Here is a 13,641-nt window from a genome sequence, read left to right on the forward strand (position 1 = left end):
CAAAGCTGTCAGCCGGAGACGGATGAAGTGATGGAGAAAACCCATTACTTCATTCACACCTCAACAGGCAAACAATAAAACACTTACACACAGCAGCGGCCACGGGGGGAGGGGATCCCCCAGCCCCTGAAAAAATGCAGCAAGCTGTTGCAGAGTCATTTTCTGCTCTTTGGGCTCAGCAGGATGGGGCAAAGGAAGGGACGGAGGGGACAAGCAGCATGGAGGGACGATGTGTCACCCCTTGGAGATGAGCATTTGTGCCTGAGGTGACATGCCACGTTGTTGCATTGGACCATAACAAGCCACTGACATGTGTGCCCACTTTGGCAGCAGCATGGAAAGGCCAAGCCTGAGCAAGGGACCCGTCCTGGATCATGCATGAGGCGCCCAAACCAGGGCATGATGTCTGCAGGGTGGCTGGTGCTCGTACCTCTCGGGGCCAAGAGCTGGCATGGCACTGAGATTGGGGACTTGCAAGGAGCGGTGTGCTGGGCAGACACAGCCCAGCCTGTTGACCCAAGTGGCCGATTTAGCCCTGTTGACCTGGGAGCCGTATATGGATTTGCACAGAAGCCACCACCAGCCTGTCCATGAACTCAGAGCTATTGCTCTCACCATGCAGGAGCACGTCCACGGCAACCAGCTGGGGAGGTGGTTGGGGCACAGCTGGCAGTTGTCAGTGAAGAGCAAACGGCCTCAAAAAGACTTGGCAAAATGTGTGGTTTTCTTTCATCAAATCACCTCACATGGACCTTCAGGTTACCGATCCCAGCATGTGGAGAAGACTGTTACCCCACTCCCTTAGGATGACCATTGCAACAACGAGATGGGGCAGAAACAACACCCTGGCCTTCCCTTCGCACCTCCTGAAGTAGCCATGGACAGGAGAAGGCGGAAACATCTGGTGCAATTTGTGCAGTAACCTGTCTGGTTTGTAAGGCGCTCGGAAAAGCCTCCAGGTCCCTGAGTAACCAGAGCTGCCCCTGCCCGGAGGATTTCCCATGTGGAAAGACCACAGCTTATGGTGAGACCCCAACACATTGCATGCTGGACAGGGAAAGGGTGTAATGCTGGTACCCTGGGATGCAACACCACCTCAGGGTTTCTGAGACATGCGCTGGGCTCTGCTTGTTGCTGGATGGCACCGAGGTCTGTGAGAAGTCAGGCAGAGCTGGGTCAACCATGCAAAACCCAGGAAAGGCAGCAACCCCATGCACAGTGGAAAAACAGGGCGATAAAATCCATAGGGCTGGGACATACTCACTGTATGTCCTTCGTTGACACTCAAGTATCTGAAAATAATGACTCAGGATACAATTGCTGTTAGGAAGCCTATTTTGCTTTCACGAGCTGCCTCCCAGCTGAGCGGGCCCCGAGGAGAAGGTACATCCATCTCTCCCGAGGCTCAGCGGGAGCTGAGCTCTGCTAATGCTCCTGCCTTGAACTCCTTGCCAGACTAAGCTCTCCTCAAAAGCAGAAAATTAATTACCTGGCTGGCTTAAGGGCTTTTCACAGGAAAGAGAAACCTCTGACATCCCCGCTTGCAGTGATGGGGATGGAGAGCACCAGCATCCAGGCTTGTTTAAATGCCGACAATGAGCTCACATGCCAAAATTTTCTAGGAAACTTGGTAATGACTAGTCAAGGAGCTTTAAAGTTCAGCCTGCAAACTATGCTATTTAAAGCACAGGCTGGCAATTTTAATGACAGAGTGGCCTTGGCCATTGTCATGTGGTTGGAAAAGCTGTCCTACACCAGTTTAACAGTCCCCTCTGTGCAGGAAAAGCTACCCCAGGAGAAAGGTTTTCTTACATCCTTTTTCTGGGACATATTCCTAATCCAATTTCTGCACACTAGGCAAGAGTGCTGAATGTGCTATGGTGGGTGCTGATGATTTGACTCTGCTGGATTTTGCTTTTTCTATGTGTTTTTCCACTGCTCTATTACAGCATTACTGGCTGTATATTGCATGCTTGAGCACAAAGGTGTGCACTCTCCTCTGCCGGGAGCTGGAGCCACACAAGAAGTTTCTCCTCTTCCACCATTTCCCTGCAGTGAAGAAACACCCAGGGAAGGACCCTTCATCTCTGCAGCATTTGATCTTCACCTCTGGACCAGCACAATTTGGGTTCCTCCTCTTTATTTTTCTCTGTGCTGTTTATTAGCAGGACTGTCCTAGTTTGGTTTTGGTGGGCAACATGAGAACACGCACAGGCACAAGCCCTTCTCCTGCCCCATGTCTGCGAGTTGCTTCTTTACAACATGTTCTTCAGATCTTTCCAGGGAGAGGAACTGCTCTCTGCCCTCCTGGCTGGAGGACGAACAAATTGCACCTCCCTGGCGCTGCCATAAGGAGGGGGAGATGGTTGAATGGCAGAGATAGGTGTAGGCAGGAGACATTCACGACTGGGGCTGCGATCAGGGAAAAACTGGGGAAAAAAATTCTGGGAAGAGGAGGGAGCAGACACAGTCCTCGGAGATGAAGGAAAGAGAAACATTTCCTGGGGACCTCTGGGACGATGCAGAAATCAGTGCAAATGAGAAAATTGGGTCTGCCAGCCCAACAGGCAGAGGGAGTGTTGTGTACAGGCTGTCAACCTCCCGGACTCAACACACATAGGTAAAATGTTGTACTTTCACATAATTTCTCAGGGCAAGCTACTTAGCAGTAATCAGAAGAGGTTTGAGCAATTTCAGGTTTGAGTCTCTTGGTTTTTCAGTCGGCAGCAAGCCGTCGGTGCACAGTAATAGCAAGTGCATCGCTCTGGGGCAGCACAGTATCTTTGTTTGTTAATTAACCAAGGTTACGCATCATGCTGAGTCCAGGTGCAGGGTTGAGCCAACAAAAAACACATTCTCTCCACACTCTTTCCATTCTCTCTGATGGAGTTTTTTGGGAGACTTTCAGGTTAAAAAAAAAAGATAATTTAAAAAAATAATAATTTTTGGAAAAAATCCCAATCAAACTTGGCAGCAGAAAAACAATATTTCATAAAAATGGGATATTTTGAAAGAAGGCCCTTTATTTCCAAGGAAAACAGTGCTTGTTCAGAATAATTGTGTGGGATTACTTCTGACCACATTCAATCAGGACAGCCCTGCCTGGTGAAGGGAGCAGGCACAACCACCCAGCGCGGTGCTGCCCCTGCTCCCCACTGCAGAGGGGGCCTGATGTGCACTCACACAGGTGCTTTATTAATGAAAAATGTATTGAAAAGTGAAAAATGATCCCTTCTCCCTCTCCATTCCTCCCTCTCCCTGCCAGCAGCCGGCACCATGCACACGCCTTGACATCTGCAATATTGGGGCATTGCGGTAGCTGCTTTTCTTGCCCATTTTCAGTAGGAAATATGGACTTTCCCAATTTACTGCTTGTTAAAACCCTGCTTATTGGCATCTTTGCTTTTGGAAAGCCTGGTACCCCTGACAGATGAGCTCAATGGCTCTTGGATGAGTCGCCAGAGTGTGACTGCAGCGGACAGCTTCATGTTTTGCAACCCGGCAGCCTGAGCTGCCAAGCAGGATTGTGCAACCTGGGTATGAGACGGGTCTGTCTGGAGTGGCAGCAGCCTCCCAGCAAGGGGAGCAGACAGTGTGCTCCTTCTGGGCAGGGGTGAATCACCCACCTTGCTTGGACCAGCCAAACTCAGGATGCCTTCACCTCACACGGATGCTTTGCTGAAGTGCTTTAGAGTTCAAGGTGAGAGGGTGATAACTTTTAACCAGTTATTTCTCTAAACCTATGTCATAATCTTAAAGAGTAAGGTGTTACAGGCAGAAACCCACAGAGTAGCCACTTTTTGCCATCTCAGAAACCCATTGTAGAAAAACCCCTTGACTGTGGACAGCATTGTTTTGTGGATATGCAAAAATCTTCTCCTTGGAGGGCAGCTGCTACCCAGCTCCTCTGCCTGAAAACATTGCAGGAAAACGTATGTGGGCTTTTCCTGGCCAGCAAGGTGATTTATTCCCACCTGCCCAGCAGGTGTAGCCAGGCCAGCAGTGCTTTGTAGAGTCTGCATCCAGTGGAAAGGGGTCCCTGCATTAAGCGATGCTGTAGTTTTACGGGAAAACCAACAGCATTAGGGGAACAGACCACATCTCTGCCTTTAGTTCACGTGCTGGTGGGAGCTAATCCTTTGCTGACCACTGTGACATGATTTGCCCCAAAGTGTAATGTTTCTAATGTCTCTCACCACAGCACCTTTAAACCGTGGGCATGATGGGTGGTAATTTGCCTTATTTCATGGTTTGTGCCTAGATCCTGGCTCCCTGCTGAAGAAATATTTCTGGAGAGAGAAGGAAGAGCTTTCAGAGCTGAAGAACACAGTTGCAGCCAGGGTCAGGGCAGAGGTACAAACTACCCCTCACGATCCGAGCATACACCCTAGGAAAAAGCCATGAAGCTGGGACACATCCCCTCTTCCGGGCCCCGCATCCCACTGTATCATCTCCTCTCTTCCTCTCGGTGACACTTTTATTTATCTTGGATTTCTGAATATCTGGGGTGCTGCAGGAGAGGCGATATCCCTTTGGCCTCATCTGGCCCTTTGACTGCACCAGGAAGCCCAGGCTGGATGTGGGATGTGCGAGCTCCATGCACTGCCGTAGAAAGCAGTGTTACAAAACTCCCAACACTGTGCTTTGGTGCTGTTCCAGCAGGACATTCGTATAATGGGATACTGCAGAAATAACTCCAAGTCTTGGCTCTCTGCAGGCTGGGATTTGCCCAGCTGGATCCAGGAGATGGGGTGGCCTTACAGCACCCGCAGCCCGGTGGGATCAGAGGCAGGGGCTATCTGCTGCCTTTCACCACTCTGCCCCACTTGTCTTCCCAAAAATAATCCCAGATTCTTGGAAGATAAAGCCTTCCAAGCTCCCTTGATCTTTTCAGTTTTTGAGGTTTGGGTTTTTCTTTCCTTCTAAGTTCACTGTTTTCAGAGGTTTCAGCTGTTTCTTTGGATCTGAGAGCAGCAAAAGAAAGGGAGCAAACACCAGGCAGCACTTCCAGCCACTCTGAAGCACTACTCTGGGTGCACGCTGTAATCCATCCTCCTCAAACCCTGCTCTTCCAGCCTCCGTATCCTGCACACACACACTCACCTGCAGCTCCCCTGCCTTGGCCTGAGGTTCGTCCAGCCAGAGCTGAACATGGGATGAAGCTTTCTTCTGCAGACCTTACACCTTGCACTGATCCACCAGGCAATACCCTATGGGAGATGTCAGTTCTAGGAGCAGATTCAGGCACCCGCATGTCCTCTGCATGAGATGTGGGGCTCGGCGCAGGTTGGGCAGCACGCTGTGCTGGGACACAGTAGGAAATACCAGAGGCAGTACACTGCTGGAGCTGTCTCTCGTCTGGTCTCAGCATGACCGTCCACCAGACCATGAGGAGGTTGACTGGAGTTGGAGACAGCCTTCTGCACTTGGCACAGGGACTGGTGCTTTCTTTTTTGATCAGGAAAGGATGCATTCCTTTGGAGCACCTCTTCAGCCCATAGGTTCTCACTTAGGGGTCAGAAGAGTTGCATGACCTCTCTAGGCAAGGCTCTGACATCCTAGGTTTTGCTTTGGTCCATCAAGGAAGCCCCTCAGGAAGCTGTGTAAGCTGTATGTGAGGCTCTTCCTAGGAGTTTCCTCTGCTGAGAAAGACTGAGAGAGTTGGGGTTGTTCAGCCTGGAGAAAAGGCGGCTCCGGGGAGATCTAATTGCGGCTTACCAGTACCTGAAGGGGCCTACAGGAAAGATGGTGAGGGACTGTTTATCACGGAGTGTAGTGACAGGACAAGGGGTACTGGGTTCAAGCTGAAGGAGGGTCGATTTAGATTAGATGTTAGAAAGAAATTCTTTACTGTTAGAGGAGTGAGGCACTGGAACAGGTTGCCCAGAGAAGCTGTGGATGCCCCATCCCTGGCAGTGTTCAAGGCCGGCTTGGATGGGCCTTTGGGCAACGTGGTCTATGGAGGGTGTCCCTGCCCATGGCAGGGGGTTGGAACTGGATGGGTTTTGAGGTCCTTTCCCACACAAACCATTCTATGATTCTATGATGACCACTGAACTACAAAAGGTTTCTGGAGGCAAAGAGCACCCTGGTGAGCTGGCAGTGCCTGGACAAGTGGGATCTCTTGGAGGGCAAGAAACCAATACTTGAGCAAAGTGGCACTCCACATCCAGAAGAGATGGTTGGGAGGTAGCTATATTTCTGTAAACCTGCTGTGTTTATTTATTTTTGGCTAACTTAGGCCAAAGAGGTTAAATGAAGCTGCAGCCCAGCCATAAGTGCTATAAAGATGAATCAGAAAGATGTTTTTAATCAGAAACTACAGAAGAAAGATGCTTTATGAGTAACCTAAGGCTAACAAGCCCATTCATCAAGGCTAGGAGCTAATAATGTGGCTGGAGTGGAAATCTCAGACTGGGACTTGGGGCAGGTCCCAAATGAGTCATCTACCATGAGACACGAGGCTGTCATGTGCTGGGCATCCAAACTAGCACACAGCAAAGGTGGCCCAATGCTGCTGGTGTTGGTAGGGTCAGATATTGGGGGAACAGATGTGGGCAGAAACGGGCAGGAGCTGGAAGGTCTCACCAGGTGAGCACACAGTGCACCAGGAGGACCAAAACCGAATGAATCTTTCAGGCCAAATTCGGCAACTCAAGTGAATGTGCTTTTGAATTTGAACAAAGTTATATCCCAAGTCCTTGATCTGCTTGTAAGATCCCAGACATCTCACAGGAGGGGAGGTGGAGAACAAGGTATTTCCTCATGGGGCCATTAGGTGACCTTTTCCTGGTGCATGATCTTCAGCAGGTGATGGTCAATCAGAAAAGCTGTACTCCTGGAGATGATCCTTGGCCAAAGCTGGATTTCAGACACCTCTTATTAAACATTCCTGGAACCAAACAGAATAAAAAAGATTTGGGGAAAGTGTGCGGTGTTTTCCTGGACAAATCACCGCAGAGACACCCCATCTCCATGTGGAGCAGGCCTGGAGAACAAAGCCATTTGAAGCCAGTGCAAAACTCTCCTAACTTGTCCCTGTGCTATCGGGTATGAGTGCAGGATGTTTCTGGGACCAGAAACTGCAGGTTTTTAGGATACCTGTGTGGCACACAATGCTGGGTTAGAAGCATCAGGGAATAGAGCTGAACAAGGCACAAATGGCTGCTTTTTGCAGCGGCAGGGCCCGGGACTCCCCAAGGAGCTGACATTCTGCCTGTGAGATTGGGATGAAGGAAGAAGCAAATAAATCCCCTTTTCTCTGGCCAGGTGGTTTCCTTTTGATAAATGATGGCTGTGGGTCAGGCAGGTCTGGTTTTACAGCCCCCCTGTGCCAGCCTGACATGCCCATAACTCTGCTCTGGCAGATTACTGAAACGATTGCTCATTCTGCAAGGAAAGCCAGAGGCTAATTACAGCGAGGCATGTAACACGATTCCGGTGCACGGAAGAGCTCTCCAGTGTTAGCTTTCCATGCACTGCCCAGGGCTGCGTCTCAGTGCCCTCTTTTACATGCACACACTTCCCTTTGCACATCCCAGGTGGCTTTCAGCAGGAAGAGCCATGAGGCTCGCCCTGCATCCCTCGGCTGGCCGTACTGCATCCCGCAACGCCTGGGACTCGTGCACACTTGACAGTGGGACTGTGGGGGATCTGGCAATTGCTGACGACAGACAGGGAAAACTATCCAGGTGATGGGGGAAGAGGATTGTGGTGGGAGATGAGCAAGAAGGAGCTGCTCGGACACCCGCTCAGTGTCGAAGCATCGATCAGTGGCACCACAGTCCTCTCTTGTGCATCACAATGAGGGCCAGAGCAGAGCTCCTGACTCAAAGGTCACTTCTGGAGCAGGGCATGAGGAACTGTAAAGGATCAGTGGATGCAAAGCAGCTGAGATGTTGCAGATCCTGGTCTGTGAGAGAAATGTTAAATGATAGGCACGTCCGTAAATGATGGGCATCCAGACCTGCCGCAGCCAGGCTGCCCCAGCCCAGCCACCTTCCTCCTCCTCGCCTGCTGCAGCTCCCAGCCAGCTCTGCTGATCCCTCAGCTGCAGCTGCTGCTCTACCCACCTGGAGATCAAGATGGCCCATGCAGGCAGAACAGATCCTCCATGTTGGGGTTCACAGATTGTTTCTTGGGATCTGGCAGCTTCCCATGCCAGCAACAAGATCTCCTAAGCTCCAGATGAGAGGCATGGAGAGACCTATGTCAAAAGAGGGAGGATTGTCCCACAAAATGTCCTGGAGCCATGCTCCACAGCAAACGCCCAGCTGAGCTGGGGCAGTCCCCTGAGAATCGATGCTGAACAGTTCTGTTCAGCATCTGCAGGTTGTTTCTGGTCCCTCTGTCCAAGAAGCCATCAGGGATGGCCTTCAGAGTGCTGCCTCTGACGCGCTCAGCCAGGCTCTCCAGCTCTGAAGCAGATTGATGGCTGGAGAAAAGGGGCTTCTGTGGGAGCAGGGAGAAGACCAGCACCTCCTCACTGCCTTGCTGCAGCGGAGCTGGGGGAAGCAGGGCCAGCTCAGGGGCCGCAGCATCCCCGGTTGGCAGAGACCGACCCGTTCTCCGCCACCGCTCAGGAATGTGGCTCGAGGTGGAGCGGCAGGTGCTGGAAGGAGGGTTGCAACCAGTCTCGCCCTCCAAGAAAAATACCAGCCCCGCTCACCGAGGGGAAAGAGCAGGAGCGGCCTCTGCACAGCCAGATTTATGGGCCCCAGCAGGCTGGAAAAAATCCAGTGAACATTTCAGCAAATCCAGCCTCCGTCAGAAGTTACAGAGTGATAGGTGTAAGTCCCCGCCAGAGCCGCAGCTGCTGCCCCTCCTGAGCCAGCCCTGGGCAGCCAGTGAAGTCACCCTCACACCTCGGGCTGCAGGGATGGCAATGGGGTCGATGCAGGCGATGGTGGGTGCACCACAGGCACCGTTCTGGACGGGTTTCTGCAACAGGGCAAGCATGGGCAGCAGCTGGGGGCATGCACCTGGAGGTGCACTGGGGACCAACTGAATGGATGGGGCATTTTTTAGGGGATGCATGACCTCAGCTATGAGGAGCATGGGGCTCATTTACAGGAAAAGGTGGAGATGGGTCTGGGTTGACCCCAGTTTCCCCTTCCAGATCCCAGCTGGGCCACACTGTCTGGTAGGGTCTTCCAGGGGTCACTCCCTGTTTGCAGCCATCTCCTGTTGCACATCAAGGGTGCCCACAAGGACCATCTTCCTGAACCCCGCAGCTTGCATAGACAGCTTTCCCCTTCAGGCAGGAGATTGCTGCCGCTTCCAAAGAGCTCACAAGGGCATATGGTCACCAAGACTTGAACAGATGAGCAAGAGGAGAAAAGAAACAGGGGAGATTCCCTTTAAAGTCATTAATCTCCATTAATGTTGCCTAGTGCTAGGTCTCAGTCCTCACCACCTCGGTTGTCCTCATCTGCCAACAGCAGGCTCTTTGGGACAAGGCCAGTCTCATTGAGTTTGGAAAGTACCTGCTGTGCTGGGGGTGATAAAAACACATCAGCTTTCTGTGGCTGGGAGGGTCCATCACTTCCCATCCATCCTTCCCCCAGTCCCATTCATGCCCCTCCCACCACATGCCCAGAGAAACTACCACCACCAATATCTCCAAGGATTTTTGCACAACAAGACCAGCCCTGATCTTGAGATGATACCTCTGTCCCAGCTTCAGACTGGGAAGCAATGGAAGGGAGACAAGCCTCTACACTTGCTCAGACACAAAACTGGCATCTTCCCACCCATTATGCTGCAGAGGTGGTATTCAAAATCCCTCAGATCCTCAGCAGTCTCCAATGAGCAAGGACCCTCCTGACAGATCTTTTCTGTCTGAGACAGATAATGGTCCAGCTGTCTCCCATCTCCACAGAAACCCAAATGCCTGTCCAGAGACACAGCTCAGTGGAGAGGAGCCCTCGGTGCACCATGCATGGGGAGGATAAATCAGTACAGCACCAGGGCAAGGGCAAGGCTGCGGAAGAGGGAGCAGGCACAGGAGGCAAAGCAGCCCCTTTGCTCAGTGCCACCATGCCCTGGAAGGACTTCTTATCTCTTGCTTACTGCCTCAGGACACCAGGGTTTTGCCTGTTCTTTTCACAGACCAATTCTGCCTCCCAAAGGACACAGTTTGAGAATCAGTGATGGTCCTTTGTCTCCTCAGAGGAATCAGTGTCTCCCTCCAGCGTCCCTGAAGCCATGCAAGCCAAGATGCTGGGGCCGTGGTACCTTTGGGGGAGGGAGCAAGGGCAGAAGCACATGGGCACTATTTTTAGGATCATGCCTCCCATGCTGAGCTCTGTTAGGAGAGTGTGAAGAAGAGGGAGGACTCCACAGCAGTTTCTCTGCACCCCCACGTCTCTCACTCGGGCCAACCCTCCTGTGCAAAGCCCCAGGTTGGTCCCCAGCCCCACTCCCTTGCAGGGCTCTGCCAGAGCCAGTGCTCCGTCCCACTGCATCCCATCCTTCCACCCTCATACCTGGAGCTGTGCAGGAGCTGGTGTTCCTCTGATGTCACCCCTGGGTCCTGCAGGAGCTGTGCAGAGGTGGCTGGAGGCACCATGTCCATGGAGGCGTGCTGGGCTCCCAGCTGGCCCCCTCTGAGGCAAGGATGCCCCATTCTGCGGCCGCTCAAAGCTCCCAGCCACAGTTTCATCACCGTGCCAGAGCCACGGCAGCTCTCCAACCTGGAGCCCAGGGTGAGACTCAGCACACCAGTTCAGGGGCTTTCACAGGTTTTATAGTGCCCTTTATCTTAGCTCTGAAGCAGACTGCGCTCAGCCAGGCCAGCCCCTTTGGAAAGGGCTCCTGCTTCAGTTTCCAAGTGCATCTGTCCATTTTAGCCAAGTTTCCTAATGAAACAGAGGTCATGGGATAGCACTCTGTGCCTCTGTGTATCTCTCTCAGCCCTCTGAAAGCTTGCCCAGATTCATCTCCGAACGTCTAGTGCAGTTCTCAGCGATATGATGTTCCTGGGAGATTTTTGGGAGGAGGGTGGAGGATGTAAGACTTCACAGATGCCTGTAGGCTGCATGGGGAAGTTCAGACCTTATTAATCAGCAGAGGATCCCCACGGATGCTGTTCCTCCAGGCACAAATAGACAAGAAATCCAGCTCCAGCACTTCTGCTCTTCCTAAATGGCTTGTGCTTCACACAGGTTCCTCAAGGCAGATAGCTCTCCTTGAGCTTCTTGCCACGGGAGCAGTGGAGATTTGGGAACTGCCAGTAATGGAGATGCTTGTGAAGAACAGCGTCTGTGAAGCATGACACAGAGTTGTCCTTCCCTCTGTGTGAGACCTACTCCTGAGCCTCATCAAACCCAAGAGTCTAACCACAGATTTTGGAGCCACTTTCACCTTAACTGTTCACCTTGGGTGTCCCTTTCCATCCACCACTCTGCAGCATCCCCCTATCTGGCTCCACCACTGTCTGTCCCTCTCCTTCCTGGAAAGAAGCATTGGGTCAGGAGGTCCAAAGTCATCTTTGCCCCGTGGTCTGAAATGCCTCCTCTGCCCTTGATCTGTCTCATGCAACCGTCTCTGAGCATCCTCTCCCTCCCTGTGTCCACTAGACATGACAGAGACACCAGTCACAGGCAGACTCTGACATTAACAGAGGTCACCGTGGTGGGTTACCATCACCAGCTTTCAGATGTTACCCTCACACCTGGGTAATTCAGCCTCAGGAGAGCCCATCGCACAACAGGCTGCCTGGGAGAGGTGGACTTGTGTTGGTGATGGGTAGCAATAGAGACAAGAAGGTGACTCCAGCCCAGGAAGGAGGACAATTTCCGGACTGGGTGCTGCAGAGAAGATCAACACTTGCCTAGGAGGGAAGGCTGCTGTTTGGAGGCATGTGTGCCATAGGCAATGGGCCTGGGGTTAAGCATGAACAAATACTACAACTGTAAAAAAAATATTGTTTTGTATATCCCGAAACTCTTCACAAACACAAGCTGAACATATGCAGTGTAGTTCTCTAGGAAAAATAACTCAGAGCAACTAAGCATGGGAGGGGAGTCATAAAGCTGATGGGAGATTGGGCCCATCTCAAAGTCTCCCTGCAGACATTTCCCCTGAGATCAGGAATCCCTGGCGGATTCCCCAAGGGGAACATAGATACCCCCATGCTGTCCATGCCCAAGGGTCAGTGTTTAGTGGGACGTGGAGGTGAGGTGGTGACAGGAGCAGTGTGGAGACTTGCACGTGACAGGGAGCTGTCAGGCCAAGGTTGCACATTTCAAGATCTGAGCATCATTTAAATGAGTGAAGAAGCCAGATAAAACAGCAAGGCCTTGTTCATTTACAAAAAAAAAAAAAAAAAAAATAATTTAAAAGCTCGTTACCTTGTGTAAAAAAGAGGTTTAGAAGTCTTTGATTTCTCCCCCTGGGCAATCTGTAATCCCTCAGCTAAGTCTTGAGCCCTTTAATTAAGACCTCAGTCATTTAAATTGTTAATGAAGATCCATTGGGGGACCATCATTCTCATTCCTGATTTCATCTTGTGCTCATTAGAGACTCCTGATTAAAATTCATCATCTCAGAAGATATTTATAACTCTCTAACTGTCCCTAGACTTCATTAATTCACAGCCATCTGTTTGGAGAGAGATGGGGGGACCTAAAGGGCACCAAGCTGGCTTCGGAGCTGGGGTAACACCATGTTGACTGACAGATGACAGTGCTGGCCTCGGTGAAGAGCAGCCCCGCACAGTATGTGAAGGGACACGAGGCTGCAAGGGATGCCATGGGGGTACAACATGAAGCCAGACTATTCCTACTGGAGCGAGAGAAAAGATGGCCAAGCAGCCACCAGCAGATGTGCCAAAGAGGAGAGAGACGCCATCCCACATCAGCGTCCTGGAGGTTACAAGGACCTGGAGATGGAGCCATAGGAAGAGACCAGCTCATGACTCCTTCTCTGTCCCACTGGCACACATGGGTCCCACCTGTCTCAAAGGCCACCAGGGGCATAGCCACTGGGCTCCCCAGGCTCTGGGTCATACAGCCTGGCTGTCCTGCTCCCACCGCAGTCTGCCCAACACTGAACTCCTCTCTTGAACCTCAGCGAAGCTCACCCAGCCTCATGGATCTCACCCCTGGGTGGGCCACGGCATCCTTTTCCAAGCAAAACCCCTCAGGGTAAGAGGGAAGAAACCCCAAAGCTTCCAACCCGTCTTCTTCCAACCCATGCCTCAGTTTGCCTTACTCTGGGCTTTGCCTCTTCCTCCCCCACCATGCCCTCCTTTGCACCGCTGAAAGCTAAGCAGATCTGCCTCTCCCACTTCTCCTCCTCCTCTGCTGTTGCCCATATGCTGCCTTTACCTTTTCCTCTCCCCCATCCGTGCTGTTTCTATGGGTGCCTCTTTACCTATTCCTCACCACCCCTCCAGTCCCGAAGTTTGCTGTGACTCTGCTGATCTGCTGCACTAGTGGTTTCTCCCCATGCTCATCCTATACCTGGGTCAGGGTCCCTGGGGCTGGGGACCAAACCTAGGGATCAGAACCATCTGGAGTCGTTCGTCCCCCTGACCCAAAAGGAACCCTTTCCTTTGGGACACCCAGTGGTTTTGCTTAGCCTCATATTCTCCTCCTTTGGGTCAGCCTTTAAATATAAATGCCCTATGAAAATAGG

At 51.8% G+C, this 13,641-nt stretch overlaps 1 long non-coding RNA gene across 1 annotated transcript; it reads right to left on the bottom strand.

Annotated features, from left to right (window-relative positions):
* Positions 1-1,420: 1,420 nt before the first annotated feature.
* Positions 1,421-10,884, bottom strand: LOC129195178 (uncharacterized). Its single transcript, XR_008573882.1, has 3 exons — positions 10,488-10,884; positions 8,073-8,206; positions 1,421-6,892 (listed from the first exon to the last, which is right to left on the bottom strand). It is a non-coding gene; the product is annotated as an uncharacterized LOC129195178 (long non-coding RNA).
* Between the last annotated feature and the right edge of the window lie 2,757 nt (positions 10,885-13,641).

This window comes from Grus americana, chromosome 21 (assembly GCF_028858705.1).
Source record: "Grus americana isolate bGruAme1 chromosome 21, bGruAme1.mat, whole genome shotgun sequence".
In the NCBI taxonomy this organism is placed as follows: domain Eukaryota; kingdom Metazoa; phylum Chordata; class Aves; order Gruiformes; family Gruidae; genus Grus; species Grus americana.